Raw genomic sequence first — 12,954 nt, forward strand, 5'->3', positions numbered from 1 at the left:
TGCCCCAATATGAGAGCCTTTTCAAGTTAGTACCTATGTCCTTTTGACATGACCCCAATTGCATTTGATGGATTCCTTGCTTTCAGGCATTCAGTGGATTATACTTAAAATAACTGGGATAAAACCAGTTCTTTGTTTTAGAACTGGATAGAAATTTACAGAAAGAGGTTAATACTTTTCCCATAAAAATAATACTTATAATGAAGTTGTCTTGGAAGATAATTGATTTGCAAAGTGCTTGATGGTTTGAAAAAAAAGTGAAGACATGTTTAAATAAGATATGTGTGGGAAGAGTCCTGAGTAGCACTTAAAATCTGGGTTGAATTGTTGGTTTTCTTTATGGAGATAAAAAGGTGTCACAACAAAGGTGGGGCTAGGGTAAATTTTTTTTCCCTTCTGTGATGAAAAGTGACTCACAAAATTGACTTCTTTAGTTGATATTTTTCAAGTCTAAACAATCAGCAACAGCAAACAAAATTGTGACTGTTTTTACGGTACATAGTAAAATGGTTGCAGTGAAAATGAAGCTTGCTAGTTGCATAAAGAAAGGTGATTGTGGAGATCTTGGGTCATTTAGTCCTCTTATTACATTTATGAGTGATGAAAAGAAAAGCTTTTGATTGTAAAATAAATAACAGCATCAGTTCTCTATCCTTGGAAGTGGATTGCACCTGCCTGAGCAGGACACTAGGGAATGGAGGGCTCTCCCTTTACCGTCAGTAGATTTCAAGGTCTGGGAAAACAAGCACAGACCTCTTCTGGCAGCCCTGAAGGTTAGAGGAGTCGGCAAAGAGAATGATTTGGTGGGTAGCTAGAATTCCAGGTTAGGAGATAAAGTTCACATGTCAGACAGTGAGAAGGCCAACCTGGTAAGAAGTGAAGACTCATTTATCAGTATATTCTGCTGGTGTTTCTCTTGCTTTGACTTGTCAACCTCTAAGACAGTTAAGTCTTCTCTACAGGATGTGGATACTATCTAAGCCAAGATAGGCAATGGATGAATGAAGGGAGTTTACTGCTTTAGGAATAAAGAAGGACAAATTAGTGGACAAGCTTCTTTTCCAATTCCAGCTCCTCTCCCTTCTTACCTACTCAAATAGGTTAGAATTCTACACCTATGAGTACCCCAGCATTTTTCAAACAGCAGGGCGAAACATTTTTATGGTATCATGACTATCATTGAGGAAGGGGCTTGGGGAGGAGAAAGAGAAAGAGAGAGAGAGAGGGAAAAGGAGAGAGAGAAAGAGAGCGAGAGTGGCAGAGGGATAAGAAATGAAAGGGCAGAGCTTAGAAAATATCAGAAGTGCATTTCACATAGTAAAGGTAAGAAGTGTTTTATAAAACATTTCAATTTTCCATACATTCCCACATAAACACACACTACACACATGTACATATATTTATGGGGTGTGGGTGGGTATTCTAGGTTGTGACTTGCAATGTATTTTTAGGATGGGTCTTGGTGAAAAAAGTTTGAAGCTCTACATAGCCCAAATAAATCTTGTGGATCTTTGGGGCTCCAGCAATTTCTTCCTCTGGAAGAAAGGAACTTAATCTTCAGATCTTAAATGGAAATTCTGAAAGGAAGTGATCACTTGCAAATCACCTCCCTTTTCACACAGGCTCACTTAGGTTTTTGCTCTAAGAAATGGCAAATTACTGGAGCAGTCAGATCTAGAATCTATATAGGTATTGTTGCTTCTGATAGTTCTGTAATTCCAGGTTACATTACTGTTCTTCAGTAAATAGGCCAAAGAATTAGAGAGGTGAATAAATTTAGGAGTGTAACAAATCATCAAAAACAACAAACAAGAAATGACAAAAGAATACTCTGTTTTGTTTGTTTGTTTTTGGTCTAGTCTCTAATTTGATTGGATGCTAACTTTTGAAGAGTTTATATTTTACAAAGTCACTAGGACAGTCTAAGAGCCACTGATCTCAAATCACAGGCACTGCCTGATAATAAATACAGATTCCCAACCCCAATCCCAACCAAATGAATCAGAATCTTTATGGCTGGACCTAGGAATCTGCATTTCAAACAAGCTTCTCATGTGATTTTTTTAAATACTAGAATTTGAGAATTCTAGACTAGGCCTTAGGTCTCAACAAATATCTGCTGAATGCTGGTTCTTAGATTCTTGTGACATACATTTGTGAAGTCTATTTACTTAACACACTTCCAAAGCAGGAGCATAATTCTGTGGGTCAGACTCCATTAATTCTTCTACAGACCTCACCTGGTACTTGTGCTCCATCTCTCCTCCATTCCAGTTTTGCTTGGCACTACCTGCTTACTTCACATGCTTCTTCCTCTTCTCTACTTGCGAGGAGCCTGAGGGGTGATTAAAAACTGTGCACCTTGATTGGCCCTGAATCAAGGCCAGCAGTTTGCTGAAGCTGTTGGTTTCAAGCAGGAGCCTAAAGAAATGTCTTTCTATGGTCTGTTGGTCATTTCAGAACTTAGGAAATGTAATGGTCAATTCATTAGAAAGAAACATCTGAAAAACAACAACAACAACGAAAAAACTGTGCACCTTGAGATCCCTAGAAAAACACCTCCTCCCATCTTTCCAGGCCTTGCTCCAGGCAGTGCTCCAGGCAGTTCGTGAAGCCCCCTGGCAAGATTAAATTCCCTGGTGCCACATCCTCAATGGGCACCTAACCTGCCCAAAGCCCCACAAACCACACCCTTTCAAGGCTTTATTATTTCAATGATTATACAAGCATACCCTGTAAATTGCATTAGCAGCAAGGGGGCCAGAGTATTCTATGATCTTCCAACAGGAACCCAGTTTTTGCTTTTCCCAGCTTTTAGTCACACTTAATCTGTGTTCAGATTCTTTATCTCATATATGCTTTAAACAGTTTTCCCATCCCCTGTCCTTTTCAGTTTCAATCTCTGTATTATTTGCATCTCCTTCTTGCTTCTGTTTAAATTCACAGGAGTGTAATTAATTTGCTCTTTGTAGTTCCCAAATGACTATTTGGAAATGAATTAGCCGTGTTCAGTAGCTAGAACCAGGGACTGGACCACATTTATTCACCCATTCCTTTCTAACAGATTGTTAGCATGTCCAGTGCCAAGAGCCAGCAACGTTTAAGGAGGCGGAAGCCAAGGGAGGGACACCCACTTCACTTACTTTGCTGAGTAAGGACACATCCCCTCCCCTTCAAGGTGCCAAAGACCAATAGGTGCTGTTGCAGAGCTCTCAGACTGAGTAATACAGTCTTGTAGACAATTGCCATTGCCATTAGACTCTTACACAGGACCACACCCTGTCCTCTGAGCTGGGGAACTTGGCTATCCACTTCTGATGTGTTCTGCATTTCTTCAAACTTCAGGATTCTTGGGAGCTTGTAAGAATCATCCAACAGTCCCATCCCTGTCATTATTTACAGAGGTCGTGCCCATTAGGGCAGATAGGACTTATTTCCTTTTCTTAATAAAAGAAAAAAAAAAATCTAAGTGTAGGGAAAACAGAATCAAATGAATCATTCTGGAAAATATCATATGATGATTAGAGATGATTTTCAGGTTAGCTTGGTTAATAATTATTACAATTCTCAAGCACTAGGTAAGAGTTAATACAGTCAATAAAATGAGTTTTGCCAGGTCAAAATGAATTCTAGCCACATGGCAATAAACATTTACCCAGTAGTAGAAAACTAGCCTGGAAATGTGCCATAATCTTTAGATCTGCTTTTAAGCACATAGGGTTTTTTAGTTATTGTTTTTTAAGCATGAGTTTGTGCTATTACCACAGAAAAATCTCATCTTTCCCCCCTTTCTCATTTCTACTTCCACTTCTGCTCTCCAGAATCTTTAGCAAATGGTTTTTTTTGTTGTTGTTAGTTTGTTTTCTGAATAATTTGATTTGCCTTTTTATATGTTGACTTTTTTTTTTAAGTTTTAACTGTTTTTTAAATAAATGCTTATCAGAAAGACCTGGATTTACAGTGAAAAGGATTGAATTCAAATCCCAAGTCATTGAGCTGTAATCAAATTACTTAAACTTTTTGAACCCTGTCTTCCTTGTTGTAAAATGAAGACAATAATGTTTATCCAAGGCAGACACTGCTAGTTATCTGCCCAATATTCACACTAGCTTTCTTCTTTACTAACAGAATTTTTATTTTGGCAATAGTCCTGGCCAAAACAAAACAAAAACTTCAGTTCCCCTGTTCCCCAGCAGAGAGAGGTTGCTATGTGACAGTTTTGGCGAATGAGATGTGTGCAGAAGTCATGAGGTAGTAAACACCAACCATAAGAGGGCAGACCCAGCCCTGTAGCTGCCTTCTGCCTTTCTTCTTCCCCTTCTTCTATTCTGGAAGTTCATAATAATGTCTGGAGTTAGAACAGTTATCTTATGTCTATGAGGATGAGGGTCACAAGTTTAGGGGAAAGGACAGAAAGACAGATGTCTGGGTCACTGTACTGGCCCTGGATTGCCCTGTCCCAGACTACTTATTACATATGGAAAATAAACACCATGCTTGGTCAAGCAACTCTAGGTGGGTGTCTATGAATGCAGCTGAATACAGTCTTACACTGATGCACTACCTCACAGAACTGATGTGAAGATGATAAACTAAGGGAATGCACATACGCTTGTAGCATAGTATTTAACATATTTTGTTTGAAGAAATTATATTATATTCTCCCATGGATTATAAAAGAGAGCATAGGAAAGTTTTAATGTTTCCTGTATCCCTAAGGGCCTGATTAGGAAGATTTAATGTAAGCCTCTTAAAATTAAAATAGGTGGGGATAAAAATTATAAACAAGGTTTATGGTTGCTGTAGAACGTGCTCCCCTACACTGTGGCCTACTGACATGTGGAAAGGGATGGACCTGCTGGCTTTTTGTGAAGCTCCCTCTTTGCTGTAGTGTGCCTCCCTGTACTGTAGATGCTGGAGTCTAAACACCATATCCCAGAGCCCACTGCAGCTTGGGTTCTGGGCGTGATTTGGATTTGACCAAGTGGATGCACTAGCATGAGATTTGGAAAGCAGAGATTAGGAGGAGGCCACATTTAGCTATGTTTGTTGCTTTCTGTTTTCCTGCGGCCATCTCAGCAGGGATCCAAGGCACAAGCTTTGTTGGTTTTGAGAGGCAGGACTCCCTGCATCTACTCTGTAGTCACAGACTGTAGCAAGTGTGGTGTGGTATGGAACTGGCAGCAATAGTGGCTTCCTGATTGAGGAAGTGTTTTTATTCTCATGGAGCCCTGACACTAGTGGATTCCTGATTGCAGAAGAGGCAAAGATACTTTGATGACCTGGTTCTAGAGTGTGACTATGGGAGACTTTTCTGAAAGTTCAACCTAGAGTCTCTTTCTTTAGTTTTCCCAACAATCTGTAAGCCATCAAATCTTTGAATCTATCTCTTCCTCTTTGAATTTGATACAGTGGGCTCTGTTCCCTGCATCTGAACTGAGAGCTGTAGAGCTTCTATTATTGTTGCTGACCAAATATTTTCAGCAGTAAGTGGAGCCCTCTCTTTCCCCTGAAGCTATGATTATGGAGAGTTTTACTGCTAAAAATGATACCAACCTGGTTTAATTGCAATTGTGGCTATTTGAGGCTCAAAATGACCCTTGGATTCCCTATCAATGGGCAAGAAAATTGCTCAATCTGTAAGGTAGAGAGAGATATTCTTCAATGCCTACTTCTGACAAGGCTGAGAAGGATAATGGAAAAGGAAGAACCTCCCAAAGGGAAAAGCCAAGGACCGTAGAGATCAACAGACAGTGGAGCCCCTCCTAAGACACCACGTATAGCCTGTTCAGGGGACATTGCTCACCTTCAGGCTAGGGGGCCTAAAACTTCTGCCAAGTCTAATATCAGAATTGCAACAGGCCACTGACTGCCATGTGTTTGCCATTCTTCCTGTTTTTAATGTGAGCATTTATTAAAGTTATCCTGATCCTGCCATCCTGCCACCACTGGAGTGTGTGTGTGTGTGTGTGTGTGTGTGTGTGTGTGTGTGTTTGGGGAGGGGAGAGAAGGGTCTCGGGATCAACAGGAGATGCACATTGACATGCTGTAGAGGCTACTTGCACATTATCCCCTAATATAGAGACTACCATGGGGGGAAAAGTAAAAGACTACCATGCCTTCCCCAGAGATCCTGAGTTTAAGCTTGTTGCCCTCATTGGGAACTTTGAGTTATGTTCCTTGGAAAGAGAGTGACTGAATGCATTTTGTACGCAGGAAGAAATATTTCATGCAGAAAAAAGGAGACTGTGATAATAATTACTACTGTTACCAAATATGTCTGCTTTACTTCTTATGGGCTCATGCTAGGGTTACACTTCCCCTCCCCCCACTTTTAAAGTTAGGCATAGCTATGTAACTTACTTGGGCTAATTAAATATGAACAGAAGTGACATTTGTCTTTCCTGAACACCATCTTTTTTTATTGTGAAAACCACATAATATAAAATTTACCATCTTGACCACTTTTAAATATACAATTCTGTAGTGTTAAGCATAGTCACATGAATGTGCTTGTGAATCAGATCTCCAGAACTTTTACATCTAGTAAAACTGAAACTCTACACCCATAGACAAACAACTCCTCTTTTCCCCTGGTCCCCCAATCCCTGGTAACCACCATTCCACTTTCTGTCTCTATGTACCATGTAAGTGGAATCAGTAGTACAGTGTTTGTGTTCTTGTGACTGCCTATTTTACTTAGCATCATGTCCTCAAGGTTCATCCATATTATAACATGAAACAGGACTTCCTTCATTTTTAAGGATGAATAATATTCCATTGTGTGACTATCTTACGTTTTGTCTATCCATTCATCCATCACTGGACATTTGGGTTGCTTCCACCTCTTGGCAATTGTGAATAGTGCTGCTATGCTGAGCACCATTTTTGAGAGCCAGTGTATTCACCCTACTCTCTTTTTCCTGCTGCCATGAACAAAACAAGCACAATTAAAAGGAGCTTCTCTCAGCTTGGGCCCTGAATTATTAAAATGAGCAATGCTCCCTGCTGACCCATATTGCACATGTACAGTGAGTGGGAAATAAGCCATTGTTATTTTAAGCCACTGAGATTTGAGGGTCCTTTTTTTCTTCTCTGTGAAAACTGATAAAGTTGTAACTTTTAAAACTAAAATTTGATTCTTTCAAAGTTTGCAGAGAAAAACATTGACCAGAGCTTCCCATAATGAAGAAGCCTGCTGTGTTTGAACCCTATATTTCTGTTGTGTCCTGATTACACTGTCTTCTGGAATTTTTTGTTTGTTTTGCTATAGCCATACCCATGACTTCTCCTTTAGTTGACCAAAGCCAGGATAAATCCCAAATCCATTTTCTCGTTCCCTATCCATTTAGCTTGTTTTCTATACTTTGGGTTAGCAACGTCATTGCACCCTGTATATTTGGTATAAGTAGGTTTGACTGTGTATTGTAATCTAATAACGGAAGTTAAGAAAATAGAAGTTAACTTTCTCTCCCCATAAAAACACAAGGTTGATATGGTAGCTGTATGACCAACTGGGATGCAGTCGCCTATCTCATTATGGTCATCTTCATTGTATAGCTTCTATGTCATGGTCCAAAATGCCTGACCCAACTTCATTCCTCATGGGGGCATTCTGGCCAGCAGGATGGTTAAAAGAGAAAGAGAAAGAAATGTCCTTTCTCTTTAAGGCAACTTCCACAAGTTGCACATATCACTTCCACTTGCATCCCATGCTAGAATTTAGTCACACCAAACATATCAAAGGAACCTGGGAAACATGGTCTTCATTCTGGACAGTAAGGCTCCCTGCTTTTAGTGAATAACATGGAGGTTCTACTTTTTAAAAAAAGTTTATTGGGGTGACAATGTTTAGTAAAGTTACATAGGTTTCAGGTATATAATTCTGTAATACATCATCTATATATCACATTGTGTGTTCACCACCCAGAGAATGGAAGAAGATTTTTGCAAACAACGCCTCTGATAAGGGGCTAATATCCAAAATATATAAGGAAATCATACAACTCAACAACGAAAAAACAAACAATCCAATTAAAAAATGGGCAGAGGACCTGAATAGACATTTCTCCAAAGAGAACACATAGATGGCCAATAGACATATGAAAAGATGCTCAACATCACTAATCATCAGAAAAATGCAAATAAAAACCACAATGAGATATCATCTCACCCCAGTCAGAATGGCTGTCATCGATAAGACAAATAGTAACAAGTGTTGGAGAGGCTGTGGAGAAAAGGGAACCCCCATACACTGTTGGTGGGAATGCAGACTGGTGCAGCCACTATGGAAGGCAGTGTGGAGGTTCCTCAAAAAATTAAGAATACAATTATCATATGGAGGTTCTATTTTTGTAGAAGAGGAAAACAGATATTGAGGTACAACTAACTGAGGTAGGCAGAATAATTGTCCTCCCCTGAAATATCCACATCCTAATTACCAGAATATTCCTGTGAATGTATTCCTTTTTGTAGAAAAAGGACTTTGCAGTAACAACCTTAAGATGGGAAGATTATCCTGGATTATCCAGGTGGGCCCGATCTCATCACATGAATTCTTAAAAGCAGAGAACTTTTCCCCACTCTGGTTGGAAGGCTGATGTGACTACAGCAGGAGGGTCAGAGAGATTCCATGTGAAAAGACTTAACCCACCACGTCTGGCTTTGAAGAAGAAAGGAGGATCGTGAGCCAAGGAATGCAGGTGGCCTCTAGAAACTGGAAGGGACAAGAGAACAAATTCTCCCCTAGAGCTTCTAGAAAGGAATGCAGCCCAGCCAACACTTTAATCTTAGCCCAGTGACGTCCACATTGGACTTCTCACCTACAGAACTGTAAATAACAAATTTTTGTTGCTTTGAGCCACTAATTTTATGGCAAGATACAGCAGCAATGGAAACACAAATACACTAGCATTTGAGCCAGAGTGTTACCTTTAGGCCACCTAAATATCTGTGCATACTCTGTTCTTTCGCACATAGAACAGACTCACTTTCTGTGTAAGGGAGAAACCCCTCAATTCCCATCCATCTCTTCCATTTACAGTGTTCAGCTCAAAGTCCAGGACCTCCAGGAGATATGCAGACCTCTTTATTGGCTTTGGATGTAGCCAAGTCATCTACTCCCCAAACACCTAATATGGTGCAACGAGGTACACATGACTCACTCTATAACACTAAGTTCCTTGGCTGGCTCATCTGGTAGCCTTGACGGGAGCTTCTCCTCTTCAAGAGGATCTCCCACATCCACTTTCCTGAGTACCCCCTGACTCTGCCCTCTGGGAAGGTCTTCCTTGTGCTGCATCCTCCAGGGCCAATATGAAGTAGGCGTTGAAGAGTTCATCCCATTTGGAAGCTGCTAAATGTTGGTATCCCATTTCTTTCTGGTATGGATTTGAATGTTCACGAATTATTTTGGAGGTGAAACAGTTTTGGGTTTTCTAAGTTTGCAGTTTCGTTGGCAATATATTTCTCCCAATCACTTGGTAGGCTTCCAATTTATTTATTTTCTGTCACTTCCACTGGCAATTAATAATAGGCAGATGTTGTCTAGACATAACTTTTAAGCCTTACGGTTATTCTTTTAAATATTGGCCCCTATGCTACTTTTGTCCCTCCGTCTCAAGGAAAATATAGTTACCTGGGGGGCATATGAAACAATAGACGTAGGTAGGAAAAAAAATCACTTTTATTTTGATATGTGCTGCTGGCCTGTCTCCTATTGTCTAGCAGATAATTCTTAATAGAAATAGCTTGAAAAAAAAGTTGGGGCCACAGTCTTATTTCTAGCTATGACTGTTGATTCAGGGCATATCACCTTTATTAGCCCTGTAAAACCCCATATTATCAGACTTTTTGTCAAGTTAGTTTTCAAGCTGTAGGTAGATATCCCTGTCTTAGCCAAGCGATAGTCCTTTGTTTTTCTGCTTTCACACCATTCAGTTCTAGCCTGAGTTTATATTTTCCTTGTAAGACTTTGCTGAAGGTAGCAAGAACCATTCCACACATACTTATATTCTGAATTTTTCTTACCATTGCCTCTGCCTATCCTAAGTTTCTATGGCCACTTTACCACTGAATATTGGCCACAGAACAACAAGGATCATCAGTTTTCTAGTTTGCTTACCTTTCACTGTTTGGCCACTTTCATTTTGTGGTCCATGATGGTTGCTCCACCTTTTGCCAACATGTCTGCATTCTGGCCAGCAGATATAAGAAAGGAAAAGAAAAGAGACGGAAAAGGGCCCACTGTCTTTCTTTAAAGACATCTTCCAGAAGTTGCACTTAACTGTTTCATTAGTGAGAAATTACTGACGTAGCCATACCAAACTACAAGGAAGAATGTAGTCTTTATTTTGGGTGTCCATATGCCTAGCTAACAGTTGGGGCTTCCATTACTGAGGAAGAAGAGTAAAATAGATATTAGGGGGCAGCTAGCTGCATTTTCTGCAGCACTCTGATTTGATTTTTGGACATCAACTAAGTCACAACAGGGAAATTGGTGAGGAGAACTTGATAGAGCTGCATTATAATGGGTGATGCTGTATTTCAGAGCTGGATCATTGAGGGGCGAATCTTGTCATTCAAATTTAATGAGAACTCATAGTGATGAAACCGGAAAAAAAAAAAAAAACTGCAAGAGGCATGGCTGGCATTTCCCAGTCTTTTATTATTAGCATTTTGGATACTTTAACTATTCTCTATGTTGGCTATCTGATGGAAGACAAATAGAGACATAGAAGTGTTGGGCTATACATGTCAGCTTCCCAAAGACACAGATAGTGTTTGCTTTAACTGTCTATGTCATAAAAACTGGATAGTGGGCATCCTAGATTACAAATTTCTGCAAACCTGAGGTACCAGAGTCAGAGTAACTTTCACCATGGCCAGCTGTCACACAAATATCCCTTTCGCTGTAAGGGGAACCGGATGCCAGGATGGTTCCTTAAAATTAGGTCCAACTATGGAATACTGTTATAGATGTAATAAAACAAGGTGTTTTGCCTCTCTTAGTGATGGGAAAAGCCTTGAACATTTTGATTAAGTTCAGAACCACTTTTTGTATTTTGGATCCCGAACAAATTGGGAGTTTCACTGGCATCTGTTTCCCCAAAACAGGGGAAAGAGGCTTTATTTATGCCTTTGGCCTTTAAGGGAAGCTTTGAGAAATGAACAGTGGCTTCCAAAGGAGTCTTTTAAAACTTCAGGATAAAGGCAACAAGAAACATTCAATATAAATAAATAAAATCTTATTACATAGCAAAATTACTATTTTTTTCTATTTAAATTTTTTTACACTCAGTTTTCAGCCAACTCGTCCCTTTCTTTACTTGGTTTATAAGAACTCCTTACTTCTGGGAAATGATCGCTTATAAGGACACACAACTTTAGAAAGATACATGTTTTGCCTAGCTCTGGGCCTCTATAACCTATGCTGCAAAAAGTTTGCCATACAGGGACATTAGAAACACTAGATCTGTGATCTACTCCTGCATTTTGCACTATTTTGACTAACAACTCTACTAGACCAAAGAATAAAGGTTCTAATGAGGCTTCACATCTGCTTTTGACCCTCAAAGGAAATCACAGAGCAATTTTAGTTCAAAGGTGAGGATCAACAGACTTTATATAAGAAAGATTTGAAGACCTTAGCCCCACAATCTGAGAATCAGCATTGTCCCCAGCACTGTGGGCCATTTCTAAAAATTTCATTTTGGCTACTTCCCTGTACTGAGACCCCCTTTAGAGTAAATTGCTTAGTGTTTCACTGTCTCTAGACTGGAGAAGGAATCATCATCTCAGATGCTGACATGCCCCTCCTTCCTTAAAAGATTAAATCTAACATATAAAATCCTTGTATGATATTGATTTTTCCCTTTATCAAAGTGGCAAAATTAAAATAAATGGCATTCTGCTCCAGTTAGGATGTAGAAAGTTGTGACAATCACATCCATCTTTAAATACAAAAAAAATAGACAAATTAAGAAAAGCGTATTTTTAAAAAGACAGAGAACAGTTGAATGCAAAGAAGTGTAAAGGATTTCATTCCAAAAGGGAACACATTCTAGCAATGTATATAAATACAGAATAATGATAGTAATATAACTGGATTTTTTTAAAAAATCACTCAAAATTGTTACTTTTCCAGCAAAAGTAAAACTATTGGGAAAACTAAGTTAATTTCTTCATTATTTTTAGTAAACTTAACTTTAGACTTTTGCTTGATTTGAGAATATAGCTTTCATTTCAGCCATTAGATATTCATGCAGATATTGGTGATATTTTTCTTTTCAACACTTGACTTAACTAGGAATGTATCAAATACTTTTGTTGAGTTAAATAATAAGACGTAAACTACTTTTATTTAATACTCAAAGTCCAACTCACACACAAAAGCATAAGGAATAAACATAAGCAATATTCACAAGGCCAACAGCAGCCTGTAGCAGCCCTGTGCAGGCCACTTCTCACAATGTGACTTTACCACTGAGCAAGAGAAAGTCCCCGATTCACAGCCTTCGATAGCCATAGCTTTGTAGAACTGATCTGGCATACATTTTGTGCACCTTTCTTGAATTCAACGTCAATGCTGCTCATGTGATAGCCCTAAAAACCTAAAACCCAACAAGAGGAATTAAATACTAAGGAATAAGATTTTATTAGGTAGGACTGAGGTTTGGAGGTCCACATCCCTTGTAATATTAAGATTTGTTTTAATACTCCCCAAGGAACCATCTTTGTCCTGTTGGGTGCAATGGTGCCCCACTGAAAATACATCATGTAAATGAATTTAAATCACTGATAGAAAATGTTTATAAAAGGAACACTTTCAAGAAAGGTATATTTTCATTTGAATTGTATAATTTAATTTTTTTTGTCTTCTTACATGTAATTTTATATGTATAAGGGATAACTGCCCATTTCCAAAAAAATTTTCCCTACTTTGATTACAGAAGT

At 39.1% G+C, this 12,954-nt stretch overlaps 1 non-coding gene across 1 annotated transcript; it reads left to right on the forward strand.

Moving 5' to 3' along the window:
- The first annotated feature begins 2,366 nt into the window (after positions 1-2,366).
- LOC141571978 (small nucleolar RNA SNORA2/SNORA34 family) lies at positions 2,367-2,503 on the forward strand. The gene has a single exon (XR_012497012.1). It is a non-coding gene; the product is annotated as a small nucleolar RNA SNORA2/SNORA34 family (small nucleolar RNA).
- The last annotated feature ends 10,451 nt before the right edge of the window (positions 2,504-12,954 follow it).

Source organism: Rhinolophus sinicus, linkage group LG05 (genome assembly GCF_036562045.2).
Source record: "Rhinolophus sinicus isolate RSC01 linkage group LG05, ASM3656204v1, whole genome shotgun sequence".
NCBI classification, from domain to species: domain Eukaryota; kingdom Metazoa; phylum Chordata; class Mammalia; order Chiroptera; family Rhinolophidae; genus Rhinolophus; species Rhinolophus sinicus.